The sequence below is a fragment of the Lutra lutra genome, chromosome 9, assembly GCF_902655055.1.
Source record: "Lutra lutra chromosome 9, mLutLut1.2, whole genome shotgun sequence".
NCBI classification, from domain to species: domain Eukaryota; kingdom Metazoa; phylum Chordata; class Mammalia; order Carnivora; family Mustelidae; genus Lutra; species Lutra lutra.
This window is the reverse complement of record NC_062286.1, coordinates 73,489,141-73,504,096: the sequence shown is the minus strand read 5'-3', so window position 1 is coordinate 73,504,096 and position 14,956 is coordinate 73,489,141. Positions and strand designations below refer to the sequence as shown.

At 42.5% G+C, this 14,956-nt stretch overlaps 1 protein-coding gene across 4 annotated transcripts in view; it reads left to right on the top strand.

Annotated features, from left to right (window-relative positions):
* The first annotated feature begins 13,996 nt into the window (after positions 1-13,996).
* Positions 13,997-14,956, top strand: part of FOXN2 (forkhead box N2) — a 68,445-nt gene continuing 67,485 nt past the window's right edge. The window contains exon 1 of one of the 4 annotated variants that reach the window (XM_047745503.1): positions 13,997-14,020. The gene's annotated coding sequence lies outside the window, so the exon portion shown is untranslated. Of the gene's footprint in view, positions 14,021-14,160; positions 14,346-14,424; positions 14,638-14,956 lie in introns of those variants that run through there. The other 3 variants (XM_047745504.1, XM_047745500.1, XM_047745501.1) reach the window with 3 other exon arrangements.

Genomic DNA, 14,956 nt, shown 5'->3' with positions numbered 1-14,956 from the left:
TAGGGGATGCCATTCATATGTTGGGGTCTATACGAATGCCTGCAGTTATATAGTGCCAGGCTGCTTGTTAGCACTGTCTATTACATTCTCTACTCAACAGATGAAGAGGCACAGAAATGTTAAGTATCTTGTCCAAGCGGCTTTGTAAGTGGCTGAGCTAGGATCTGCATCTAGGTTATCTGGCTTCTACCAGGGCATGAACTCTCTTAGACACTGTACTCTTTTGAAGAATCTTAATAGGGTTTTAAAAAAAATTATGTTAGGTATGGTCATTTTATTTTTTTATATGGTCATTTTAGATAATTATTTCTAGAGCACTGTTTCTCAAGGAGTGATCCTTGGACCGGAAAGATCAACATCACCAGGGAGCTTGTCAGAAAAGTGAAATATGGGGTGCCTGGGTGGCTTGGTGGGTTAGGGCCTCTGCCTTCGGCTGGGGTCGTGGTCCCGGGGTCCTAGGATTGAGCCCCGTATTGGGCTCTCTGCTCAGCAGGGAGCCTGACTCCTCTCTCTCTGCCTGCCTCTCTGCCTACTTGTGATCTCTCTCTCTCTCTGTCTGTCAAGTAAATAAATAAAATCTTAAAAAAAAATAAAGAAATGTGAAATATAATGCCCTCTGTCCCATCCTGGACACACTGAATCAGAAAGTCTGGAATGGGACCCAGCAATCTGCACTTTACAAGCCCCCAGCTGATTCTGATGCATGCTCAAGTTAGAGAACTACCAGATTTAGGAAATAATAGGTTTTTTTAAAATTTTTTTTAAAGGAAAACAATATTGGTATTTTATATTTTTTTCTATTTGCTTTAGACCAAGTTTTATTTCAAGTAACCTACTCAAATTAGCCCATGTGTTTATTATACTCTTGATCTATACTATAAGAAGTAATAATCTTACAGAATTCAAGGAAAATGCAAGGGTAAGAACAAGGCAGTCACTCTCTCCAGCTCCCCTATAAAAGTGATGTAGCTACCCACTCCCTAGGTCTCTGTCTCCTCTTTCAAATGTTCAAAAAGGAAAATCTGATTGATTTAGCTGTGCAATGGGGTGCATCCTCTTGTGCCAGCCAACTGTCTACACATGGCTTACTTGCCTGAGTCCGGGGGAGGAGTGACGTTACACAGTACAAATAGGCCAGAGGGGCTGTTGTGATGGAGGCAAGTCAGAATCTTTTGGAGGGGAGGATGGATGGAATCAATGACCCACATCTTTGATACACAATTTATGTTTAAAATAATGTGGTAAATACAAGAAGAACGCATTTGTTCTATCATGTTTGTTATTGAACATGCAGCATTTGAGCTTCTTAATTGGTTTGGGAAAGGATTCTATGAACCTAGCCAGAGCAGAAGCCCAGTGTAGAGCAGCAATGAATGAGGTTCAATACATTTCTCCATCAAGTGGGAACACAGACACTGAAGTAAATAAAAGGAGACATTTTACTTGCCAGATTAACTGAATTAAAGTTGGTATTTTTGGGGGCGCCTGGGTGGCTCAGTGGGTTAAGCCACTGCCTTCGGCTCAGGTCATGATCTCGGAGTCCTGGGATCGAGCCCCACATCGGGCTCTCTGCTCTCTCAGGGAGCCTGCTTCCTCCTCTCTCTCTGCCTGCCTCTCTGCCTGCTTGTGATCTCTCTGTCAAAAAAAAAAAAAGTTGGTATTTTTTTTCTCTTAACGATCTGAAGATATTTTCCAAAAGAATATGAAATGCAGTATCTGCTTATGAGGAAATAAGTCCAGTGGTAGTTCAGACTTCTTCAAAGTGACACCATCATTAGCTGCCTTATGTATTGTATCCAGCTATTACCTGAACAGTATGTGACCTTTGAACAAATCCTGGCTGAGTAGTCTGGCTGCCCTGTTTCTATCTCATTTGTATTCTCCTGAGCCACAGCTGATTGGATCAAAGGTAGACATCTGACCAAGCCATTTCAGCAAATTAGGTAGCTGAGGCACAGTAATGATGGAGCACTAGAGCAAAGATCTCTAAAATCTTGATACTGAGAGTCCTGAAATGTATTGATTCCCATCTTTCCTGTGACTTAATCATTCTCTGTTCCTTTGTGGACTATGAAAGTATTTTTATAATGTAACTACTTTTAAAATAACATATTAGTGGTGCCTGGGTGGGTCAGTTGGTTAAGCATCTGCTTTTGGCTCAAGTCATGATCCTGGAGTCCTCGGATCAAGCATCATATTGAGCTCCCTGCTCAGTGGGGAGTCTGCTTCTCCTTCTCACTCTGCAACCCCATGCTCTCTCTCTCAAATAAATAAAATCTTTTAAAAAAGGAAAAAAGAATTTTTACTTGAGCAAATTCAATAGGTTTCTATTACATTCGTGCAAACATGTTCTAAGACCCATAGTTATTAAAAATAGTTTAATAATAGTAGTATTTGTTAGAAAAAAATAGAGTATATGTGTATGTGTTTAAAGCATGATTCAAATATCATTAAACTCCAGGGTTGGAAGAAAACTGAGAAATTTGCTGCTTAGAGCAAAAGCCCAGTGCAGAGCAACAATGAGTGAGGTTCAATACAGGTCTTTATTTATTAACAAAGATAAAATTGGGAGCTAAAAAGAATAAATAATTTGCCCATTTTCTTCTTCTAATTCAGAATTCTGGGTTCTTTCTACCAAGCAGTACCACTTCCCTGACATGAGAAGAGACAGCAATCATATCAATAAGAAATGCATATTTCAAAGTTTCAATTATTTTTAATGTTTATTTTATTCTTAGAAGACTTGACTGCCACAGAACTGAAAATAAATTCTCCTATGTAATATAATATCTATACATAAGCAACATTTTATATCATGATTGCTGGATATCAAGGACATTCAGAAAAGAAATTACTGCAATTTAAAATGGAATTTTACTGACAAGTACTAAATTTTCTTCCCTGCTTATTCATTTTAAATCATATAATAAAGTGAATTTAATGATAGAATGATTCTTATGGGTATAGGAAAAAATTGCTTCCCCTTTGCTAAACCCATCAAAGGTAATTGAAGATTAATAATACTATATGTTGTAAAAATTGGCTTATTTTCCCTAATGGAAGACACATCACCACTCAGATGTTATAGTCTGTGACTCAGGAAGGAAAAAGAAGTAGAATGCCTACAGACCGGACCGGCCACATTATTTGTACAGCCCAGTGAAATACGAAAATATGGCACCTTGTTCAAAAAAGCAGAAAAAGTGCCAATGTGCTGCACTGCTAAAGGTACTAAAATACAAAATGTTTTTCTTTCTTCTTCTCCTCTATCTCAACTCATCTTGCTGTTTTTTAATACATTACTTAATGTCTTGCACAGGGATACTTTCAAGATGAGGGCAGCTGCTCATTGGCACCTCAGGGCCCCATCCCATGACTGTATACACTCACCATCCCCTAGCTGCCAGCTTTACCTCTCTATAGCTGTGGGACATACATGCTGTGCCCTGGAAGGGACAGGAAGCCAGCCTTCCTTGGCATGGCCCATCACCCTAACCCATGGCAGACAGGCAGCCCCAGAAGACTGCAGTCTCCACACCTAAAATGTGTCTTGCATAGCCCTGCCATGGAAAGTCTCCACTTTCACCCAATGTCAACCTTGAAGTAGGAACCAGAACATATTCAGATCTCCTCAAAAGAAAATCCATCCATCAAATATTTATAGGTGATGCAGATTCTGCTGAAGATTTTCTAAGTGAGCCAGGGGAGGATTTCACAAACCACAGTGAATAGCACACAACTTTATTAATGCCCTCCTCCAATTTGTCCTCCTTCTCTTGTCCCATGGAGGGAGTAACAAAGATTCATCATTTTCCCCTAGATGATCCAACTTTCAAATCTTCCTCTGTGCACCACTACTATTCTCTCTCTTCTTTACTGCCTTAGTCCTAACCTGAACTATTGGCTTGAAAATGACTGCCTCTTAGCCAATACATAAGACCAGGCAGTCCCAGAAATAATGGCTATTTAGACATAAAAGTTGTGCTCTATGAACAGATTGCGTATGGCTGAGTACTAGAAGGGGAGTGGGAAGGGCAACACGGGCAGCACTAATTCTTAGGTGAGAAAATGTGCACATCAGCTTAAAGTAGAGTCATATTCAGGACATTTGGGGGTTTCAGCATGGCATGAAGAAGAAAGTGAAAACAAAGAGAAGTCGAAAGAAAATGAAAAACCCCCACGATGTAACAATTGGCTTTGTTAAATTATTATTCATTTGTTTTTTTTGTTTTTTTTAAAAGATGAGTTTTTTTTAAATTTTTTTAAGACTTTATTTATTTATTTGACAGATAGAGATCACAGTAGGCAGAGAGGCAGGCAGAGAGAGAGAGGAGGAAGCAGGCTCCCTGCCGAGCAGAGAGCCCGATGCGGGGCTCGATCCCAGAACCCTGAGATCATGACCTAGAGCTGAAGGCAGAGGCTTAACCCACTGAGCCACCCAGGTGCCCCTATCCATTTGTTTAATCTTTGTCTGAATAAGATAGTGCAACAAACACACACAATAACCACAAAACTAATAAGTTAATTCAACAAATATTTTTTTAATTGTCTACTGTATGCCAAGCAGTGTTCAAGATAATTAGACTATATCAGAGGACGGAAGAAAGACTTGTCCCTGGGAAGCTTACATTTTAGTCAGGAAGCCAGACTTAACGAAAACATAATAAATAAACCATCCAGTGTGTGGGAAGATGATGATTGCTACGGGAAAGAAAAGGTACAATAGGGAAAGGGGATTAGGATTCTTAGGACTTGTTTGGGGATAATTTGCAGTATTAACTAAGGAGGCCAAGGCAAGCCTCATTGTGAAAGTAAAATTTAAGTGCAGACTTAAAGGAAGTGAGAGAGTTAGCTAAGCAAGTATCAGGAAGAAGAACATTCCAGGCAGAAAGCAAAGGTCACAGGGCTGGGTGTGCCTGACACCGTCAAGAAAGAGCAGGGAGGCCAATGGTGGCGGTGGTAGGGTTAGAACATGTAAAACATGGTGGGCTATAATAAGGGCTTTGGCATTATTCTGAATGAAATGAGGAAGCCACGGAGTAGTTATGAGCTGAGGCGTTACATGAACCCACAGATTTTAAGAGGATCACTCCGGCTGCTATGGTAAGGAAATATTGCCTAGGCGTAAGAAGAGAAGCCAAGAATTAGGAAGTATTAAAAAAGCCATTCAGCTGAGAGAGGACTGTGGCTTTGAGCAGGATGGTGACAGTAGAGGTAGGGAGATGGGGTGAGATTTTAGACATATTTTAAAGAGAAAGAGAGGAGCCAAAGGTGACTTCAAGGTTTGGGGCTTGCACAATCAAAGAGACAGAGTGAAGCAATTGACCACAGTTACTAAAAATGCCTAACTCTAAATGCAATACTACTGGGGAACAAAAATTTGTATTTGCTAAAATATAATTTGGAATCTCTTTAATACTGCCTTCCCTAAATAATTACCTCATTGGTCAAAAGTCAGTTTCACAACTGTATATTTAATTTTGAATAAACTCTATTTACTGGATAGCCAATTGTTATAGACATAATTTGTTTTATTCTTCTAGCAGTAGAAAATGAAACCGACCTCTATAGCATCTCTTATGCAATTCTTTTGGACAATTCCTAAAATTGCAGTAGGTTGACTTTCTAGTTGTTGTTCATTTAAAAAATGACAAGGGCCGCTAGCATTTACCGAGCACTTATTATTCACCAGGTCATGTGCTCCATTGTTTCACATACATTGGCCTCATAGCACCCCTTTGAGGCTGGAATTGCTATCTTCATTTTAGACACAAAGAGGTTCAGAAAATGTTGAAATATTTTGCCTGGGCTAGTAAGCAGCAGAGCCAGGATTCTAACCTGACTCTAAGCCTATAGCTATTAAGAACTGTACAAATTGTCTCTCTACTTGACTGCTAAGGAGGGAGGGACCAGGGAAGGGATATAGAATTTCAGCACTTTTTGTCCCTAAGAATTATTGAAGCTTTAGGTTTCCCTCTGTCTTAGTCTATTTGGGCTGCTATAACACAATACCAAAGATTGGATAGCTTATAAACAACATATATCTACTTCTCACAATTCTAGAGTCTGGGAAGTCCCACCATTTGGTGTCTGGTGAGAACCCAATTCCTAGTTCATGGCCGGTCATCTTCTCACCATAACCTCTCATGATGGAAGGGGCACGGGAGTTCTGTGGGGCCTCTCTCATGAAGGCACTCATCTCATTCCATCTCCCCTCTCAAGACCTAATCACATATGACTTTGGAGGGGAAAGGGGCAATATTCAATCTATAGCAGCCTCTTCTGTGATTGATTAGTATAGTTTTAAATGTGCCTATGTTTTAATTGAGTTTCATTGGTCACATTCTAAGCCTTAGTTTCCCCATCTTTGAGACAGGAAGCTAGACTGGTGATTTCTAGGTCTTTAAAAATTTCAACTCTTGGAACTCTTGGGTGGCTCAGTTGCTTGGATGTCTTCCTTTGGCTCAGGTCATGATCCCAGGGTCCTGGGATGAGTCCTGCATGGGGCTCCTTGCTCAGTGGGGAGCCTGCTTCTCCCTCCACCTGCTGCTTCCCCTGTTTGTGTTCTCTTTCTCTCTCTAATAAATTAGTAAAATCTTAAAAAAAAAAAATTCAACTCTCTCAAGGTACATATCCTATCACTATCAGGTATTCATTGTAGAAGTTCTCAATGAGGTAGAAGAGAGCCTGGGAGGGGCAGGTGGGTGGCTCAGTAGGTTTAAGCTTCTGACTCTTGGCTCCAGCTCAGGCCATGATCTCAGTGTCATGAGATGGAGCCTGGCAAGAACTCTGTACTCAGTGAGGAGTCTGCCTGAGATTCTCAAGATTCTCTTTTACCCTCTGCCCCCCCACCCTTCATTCTGCCCCCGCCCCCCCAAGCCTGAATACTCTCTCTCTCTCAAAAATATAAATATTTAAAAAGAGAGAGAGTGTGTAAGTGAGTGCCTGGGAATTTGACAGAACTTGGCCCTAAAGATTTTGATAATAGTTCCTCCAGATCCATTAGAACAGTGGTTTTTCTTTTCTTTTTTTTTTTAAGATTTTATTTATTTGTTTGACAGACAGAGATCACAAGTAGGCAGAGAGACGATGGGGGTGGTGGTGGTGGTAAGCAGGCTCCCTGCTGAGCAGAGAGCCCAATGCGGGACTCATCCAGGACCCTGGGATCATGACTCAAGCCGAAGGCAGAGGCTTTAACCCACTGAGCCACCCAGGCACCCTAGATCAGTGGTTTTCAGATTGTGTTCCTGGAGGAACACTGGATAAAAATGCCTGGGCTTTCCCAGCCTTTCAGTATCAGCCCATTTTCAACCACAGCATGTCCACTCTGATCTGTTTTATAGAGTTGGATTCCATGTAAGGTTTCAAAGAAAACAAAACTCTATCAGTCTACTCTGAATAATATGAAAACTGCCATTCTAATTAAGTGCTCCTTATACTTTAAGGTGTATATGAATCACCCATGGGGAGTTCTAAAAATGCCGATTCTTATTTAATGAGTCTGGGTTAAGGCCTGGGATTCTGCATTTCTAATAAACTCCTGGTGATGCCAAAGCTGCTGAGCGTGCTCAGATTACACTTTGAATATAACAAGCACTAGAATGATCTCTAGAGCTTTAAAACCTCTAATGGTTTTTCTACTCAAATAAAAAGTCTTTCCTTGGAATTTTCCTTAGAACAATCTTAGCTCAGGTTACCAAAATTGTAGATTTTAGATTTCATCTCCTCTTACTCCCCAAGTCTTTGTCTTCCTTTGTCTTTCCAACTGTCTCATCCTCTCAATGCCTCTCTTTTCTTCCTCTTTTGAAAAGTAGATACTGAACCTTTAGGACATGCATTTAAAAATCTTTCTACATACCGTGGACGTTGCGCCTCAGCCAGTTCCTCTCAGCAAGAGCTAACTATGGAGGGTCTGCGAAATTTGCCACAAGTGAGTTATTTAAAGGTAGTTATGGTGACACTTTCTTCTAAATTTAGCAACTTAATGAACTTCTCCAGATTAAGGAGTAACTGTCTTGCACTCTTCCACCCTTTGTGTGAAAAATTTAGCACATACTTGAGACTGATTATTTTCTTTCCTGTGTTAGAGCCTTCAAACATTTCCTTTCTCAAAATACTTCCTCAGCTGCCTTTTCCCTACATTATACTTTTTCTGCAAAGAGGGGGAAGGGTTTATCCACTGCTCAAAGCTTTGATTCCCAGCACTGTCTCCCCCTGAGCCTCTATACAGCCCTATGTCTCCACATCCAACTATCCAACCCAGGGGTCAGCAATTTTCTTCTGCAAAGGTCTAGATAGTAAATATTTTCAGCTTTGTGGTCCATAGGTTCTCTGTTGCAACTACTCAACTCTTTCTTGTGACGTCAAACCAGCCAAAGACAACACGCAAATGAATGTGTGTGGCTGTGTTCCATTAAAACTTTACACAAGCAGAAGGCAGGCCAGATTTGCCAACTCCCCTCCCACCCCTCAAGGCCCTAAGTTTGCTGACCCCTGATCTACATGCATGTTGAAACTGGACTAGTCAGATTGTACAGCTCCTGGGAATTTGGAACTGGCACTGGGAAATGGAGTTAAGTAATAAATGTGGGTTGCTTAGCAGGAAAGTTGGGCAAACTGGGTGGAGGCCAGAAGTGGAGAGCAGGGGCCGCTATTTGGGACTGCCATAGTAGGATACAAGCACACAAGTTAGCAGAGGAGCCCATCTGCAGAGGAAATGAAGCAGACATACAAAGAAAAGCTCAGATTAGAGACTGGAAGTTGAGAGAGAGAAAGGGGGAAGGAGGGTTCTTGTAATGTTGGCTTTGCTTTCCACAGTTTTGTCTCACAAAATCCCTGCCTATTTTTATATTCGTTCCTCCTTTACTTTAGCCAGCTGGTGCGAATTTCTGTTTCTTGCAACCAGATAACCCCTAACTCGAGCAACCTTTTACACTCCAGATATTCTAAATGACTGACAGTTCTCTGACTTGAATAGTTATGCTCTCACATAACTGAGGCTTTGCTAGGTGTAGTTCCACTCCCCACACTCCACATTGCCACTTCTCCTCCATATTCTTTTCTTTTTGCAAACTTTGCTCAGACATTATCTCCTATGGCTGAATTAGGACTTGGTTCCCACTGCTCCTTATGTAAAGCTTTTCATTGCACTCATAATGCCACATTATATTTTCTGATTTGCTTCTATGTAGTTATAACTACAACTTTTATCCCTGTGCTGTGTACAGGGCCTGGTACATAGTAAGAAGATAGGTTCTAACCACCCTGAAGGCTCCAGATCCTCAGCTGTCCCTTCCAGCTTCATGAGCCAAAACAGAAATAATATAAACTGATAAATTTATTCATATGTAAAGGACTATAGAAAAGTAGTCAATATGTTTTTATAATCGACTTTGCTAATTGTTGTTCAAACCTATGTTCTCACTGAATATTTTGTCTGTCTATTTTATCAGTAGCAGAATATGTTAACATCTCATGCTAAAATTGTTGATTTTTTTACATTTGCTTTCAGTTTTGTAAAGTTTTTGTGCCATCATTTTCCAGCTTCAGACTATTCTATTAAAAAGTCAGTTCTAAATCTATTGTTTCTTCAAAGATAAGCTCTTATTTTCCCTAGTTCTTCTTTAGATTTTTCTCTTCGTCTTTGGATTTTAGCATTTTTTTCCATGATGTAGCTACATGCCAACTGTATCCTGCTGGTGATTCATTAATTCAAATATTATTTCTGCCCAATACTATTTTTCCTTTCCTTCCAGAATTCCAACTACATGCATATTAAGCTTTATAACTATATCTTCTATGTGCTTTCCCTGTGTTGTGTATTTTCCCATCCTTTTTCTTATGCCTCATTCTGCATAGTTTCTTCTCAACTATCTTGTAGTTCACAAATTCTATCTTTATCTGTGTCTAATATGCTGTTATACCCAGCACTGAGTTCTTATCTTCAGCTAGTGAATTTTTTGGTTCTAAAATTTTCATGGGATTCTTTTTTTCAGGTTTCCAGTTATCTGTCTAAATTTTTATTCTTATGTTTTATTTACTTATACATAGAAAGCATTGTTATTTTAAAATCTGTGTCTGATAATTTCACTATCTGAATCCCTTTTGTTCAGTTTTTGTTGTTGTTTCTGTTGTTTTTGTTTGTTTCTTTGTGTGATTGCTTATTTTTCATTGTGTACTAGACATAGTTTTTGTAAAATGGTACACAGGACTTGAGGCCTAAAATGATATTACTTTACTCCAGAGAAAATTTCAGTTTGCTTCTGCCAAGGGCTTCGGGGCATTAGCTTAAAGGAATTACTCTAATCCAATCTCAGGGGTGAGATGATTTGAAATGGAGATGTCTCCCCTTTACTTCTAGGATATAACCACTTGGATGCCTTGTCCAAAGCAAGGGGGCTTCAACCCAGTCATTCTCCTTCCCCCTTTGCATATCCTGAATTCTAATCACTATCCCCCATTCCTGTTCATACTCTCAGCAACCTTCTATGGAATCTGTAAGTGGATTCACTGGGCCTCCATCAACCCTCAGGTCATGGACGATAATTTCTATCTAACACATTCAAGCTGATATTTTTTATATTTTGCTAAGTTTTTCCAGTGTCCTTAGTAAGACACTAGTCCTAGTAAGAGTCCTTAGTAAGAAACTAGTGAGACACTAAGTCCCAAGTAATTTGGTCCAAATTACTGCCAATAATAGGATCTATAAAAATGTAGGTCCTTGGGTACCTGGGTGGTTCAGTTGGTTAAGTGTCTGCCTTCAGCTCAGGTTTACGATCCCAAAGTCCTGGGGTCGAGACCTGAGTCGGGCTCCCTGTTCAGCAGGGAGTCTGCTTCTCCCTCTCCCTCTATCTCTTCCCCTGGCTTATGTCTCTCGCACTCTCTCTCAAATAAACAAACTAAATCTTTATAAATAAATAAGATATAAAAAAGAGAAATGTAGGTACTATCAAATACAGGTAGTTGCACTTAGGAAGGACATTGAAAAAGATCCTCAATTCCATCTTTTTAGCCCAAGTGGCAGACCAGTACTTAGGACTGTTGTATCCTAGTCCTGGCAGCTCGTAATTTGAGAAAAGTGACTACTTTTATCAACAAATATCATTGTTATATATTATATATTATATACATAATATATTATATATCACCTCTGTCCCAAAAACTGTTCCAAGAAATTAGACTATAAGAATGAAAAAGATATGGTCATTGACTTCAAGGGGCTTGAAGCCTACAATTGTTATCGGTAAGCTGGTTATTTTTGGAATCACCAAGTCATGATTAAATAGTCTTTGTTAAATATATGTAATACAATGATAAATACATTTAAAATGTAAACACGTATATTCAAGTTTATATCATATTTCAACCTAAATATGAGGGCATTTCAAACAATATATTTTCTAATGCATTTGTCTTCCAGGGAGGTTTATTACTGAATATGTTCCTTTAAAGTATTTTGGAGAACGAAGAATACAAACTTCGCAAGATACCTTAAATGCCAGGATCCTCTTTTTCCAAAAGAGTTAAACTATGGCTTCATAGCCTTTTTACTCTTGTAAACTCCTGGGAAAAGCTACGCACTCTGAATCATCATTAGTTTTAATCAGAGCTTTTCCTTGATAGGTATCCAAAGTTCTCTAAAATAGCCTTTAAGTATACAAGTGTCCCTGGACTCTAAACTTAAAGTGTGACAGATTTCCTAAGGGACCTGAGCTTTACGCACAGAGATTATTTAAATGTTCCCAGCCTCTCTACTGAATTAGTAGAGAGGACCAGCAGAGAGATCTTAGTGGATGCCAATGCAGTATATTTATTATTTGACCTTGAACAAGTTACTTAACTGTTCTGGATTTGTTTTTGCATCCATGATAAACTGGGCTCCTAGATGACATATCTTTAAAGTATATATTAATTCCATATCTCAAATTCTGTGATTCTTCTAGAGTTGAGGAGGACTGTTTGGTCACCTGAGTTTAAAAATGATTAGAGGGGCACCTGGGTGGCCTGGTGGGTTAAAGCCTCTGCTTTCAGCTCAGGTCATGATCCTGGGGTCCTGGGATCGAGCCCGGTGTCGTGCTCTCTGCTTGGCAGGGAGCCTGCTTCCCTTCCTCTCTCCCTGCCTGCCTCTCTGCCTATTTGTGATCTCTGTCCATCAAATAAATAAATAAATAAATAATTGATTAGAAGGAAAAATAGAAACTAAAGTTCAATATATCAAATAAGACGCTATTACAATAATCTGTAAGGAGATGAAGACCTATATTTATTAGGGATCACCATGGGCAGCAGAGATAAAACAAAGGACTAAGGTATGAGAAGGCCGTGGATCACCAGAAGCTACCTCCTCTCAATCTTCCCTTTGTTCCTCTGCTCCCTTTCTACTACCTTCTCCCTCTAGGAACTTCCTTCAGTTTGTCCACATGAGGAGGCAACAGTGATTGTTCTAAAGGGAAAAAATGAAGCAACTCTTGCTTTAACTGAAGCTGACTGTATATTTACCTTGTGGCCTCTTACTCTAAATACAGTTATGAGGCCTTTCAGGACAGTGTAATGAGAACCAAACGGAACTGGCAGGTGATTTTGGACAAATCATACAGACACAGCATTCTCCTCTGTGGAATGAGGACTGAACACTTCCATTTTTTATTTTATACATTCTGATGCCTGTAATTCTTCTGTGTCTCTGTCATCCCCACAGCTTGACTTGTTTTATTATCAGTAGGAAGCTTGTTTCATAATCAGCTCACTTTATACTCACAGCCTGGCACATAGTGAATATTCAGTTAACATTCATTGCTCAAGAAGAATGTGAACCGGGGCACCTGGGTGGCTCAGCAGGTTAAACCCTCTGCCTTCGGCTCAGGTCATGATCCCAGTGTCCTGGGATCGAGCCCCACATCGGGCTCTCTGCTCATCGGGGAGCCTGCTTCCCTCCTCTCTCTCTGCCTGCCTCTCTGTCTACTTGTGATCTCTCTCTGTCAAATAAATAAATTAAAAAAAAAAAAAGAAGAAGAAGAAGAATGTGAACCTCCCATGCATCAGTCACTATGCAGGTCTCTTCACCTTTTCTTTCAATCCATTCAGCACATTTGTGAGATAGGTATGACTACTCTAGTTTTTGAAGATGTAAATATAGATATTCAGAAATCTAGTAATCAGAATCATAATCTTAGTAAGATGGAGCCTTAGTTCTGCCACTTACCTTATATTTTTCAGGTTATTTTTCTAAGCCTCGGCTTCCTTATCTGTAAAGTGGGAATTTGTAAGAGTTAGGATAGGGTTTGCAGATTTAGCAAAAAACAAAACAAACCACCAGAAGTGTATCCCCAAATGGAACATTCTCTTGTTAAAAAATATGATTCTGTATTTATCTGAAATTCTGATTTAATGGGACACTCCTGTGTTTTATCTGGCAACGCTATCTTAGCATTATGGTTATTACAACGCATGTCAAAAATTTAGCTCAGTCCCTAGCACTTGGTGAGGGCTCAATAAATGCAATGCTTACTAAATTTTGGATCTGATTCCAAAGTCCTTTTTTTTCCACCACAAACACGCTGAGCTCAGTTTTCACTTAAAATTTCAGTCAAGCGAGTGTAATAACTACTTTTAGTTCATATTAATGTTTTACCGTTCCTACAGCGCTTTCAAAGCCTGCCCAATGGCGGTAAGCTCTTGGGGAAGCCCCCAGAAGGTCCGGCTGTTGGAGGTTTTCAGGGCAGTCCCAGCACCAGGCTCCCCGGGCGGAACCACCGGGGAAGCCACCCTAGCCCCGCCTCCGCACCATTTCGGCCACTCAGGGGCCGTGCCGCGCCCCGCCGCCCTCCTATAGGTCCTTCCGGACAGGCGAGGCCTTTCCATTTTTCCCGCCTTCCCAGCCCCTCCTCAGCCCGAAAGAGGCACTGGCCCACAACGTCTCCTCCCTGCCTTCCGTGCGAACCCCGCCCTTCCGGACACTGCATCACCCTTCCTTCCCACCAGCAGTTCAGAGCCGCCGGCGAGGTCCCGGGCCGGCCCTGAGGTAGGAGGTGGGAGGGGAAACCGAGGGGCGGGCCGAGCCCCCTCCGGAGTGGTCGCAAGAGGCGGGGACCAGAGGGAGGGGCGGGGCTAATCTCCTTGGCGCCGCGTTGCCATGGCATCGGAGGAGGGTGCAGGGAGGGGGAGGAAGCGAGCGGGAGGGGGATGTGGTGCTGCCGCGGCCGCCACCGCAGCTGCCGCTGCCTGCTCTTTGCCGCGTCTTCCCGGAGGCGGCTGCTGGGAGCCGTCGGGAGCAGCTGCGCTGCTCTGCCATATTGTGTCTTCCCCTGCCCGTCCCTCGCCTCCCCGCTGCGGCGGCCGAGCAGACGGTGAGTCCCGTGCGGAGTGGCGCCTTCCTGGGCGGGCGCCGCCGGGCGGCCGCGCTCCCAGCCCCGGCCCGCCGCGCAGTTCCCGGGCGCGGAGGCAGCGCGTGCGGTCGGCGCCCGGCGTGGGGCGAGGAGGTGGCTGTCCCGTGACGCGCCCGGACATTTTTGTCCTGTGAGGAATTGGCGCCGGCATGGGGGTCTCCCCTGCGCTTGGCTTGGGTCCTGCGTGGGCTCCCGGGGGTGTCGAACTAAGGGGAGCGCGGCCCCTTGAGGAGTTAAGAGTTTTTCGTGAGAGGTAATGACTGCCCCGTAGCGGGTGCCGCGCGGCGGGATCCGTGGCTAGGGGTGCCGGCTCTCCAGCAAGGCTCGGGGGTGGCCCTGAGGACGCTTAGGGCTCCACTCGGGGCGAATCTGCTGTTAGAGGAAGTGCCTCAAGCCCCTCGGGAGTGTGTGCAGCACGCCCTCCCCCGCCTCCAAGTGGAGCGAGACGTGCCGGGCGTGAAGTCCTGGTCCGGCCCCAGGCGGCCTGGCTGGGCCGGGCCAAGTAGTGCCCGGGGAGGCGCCCGCCGCTGCCTGGAGTGAACTTGTTAAGCCCCGGAGCTGCCGGGCGTTGG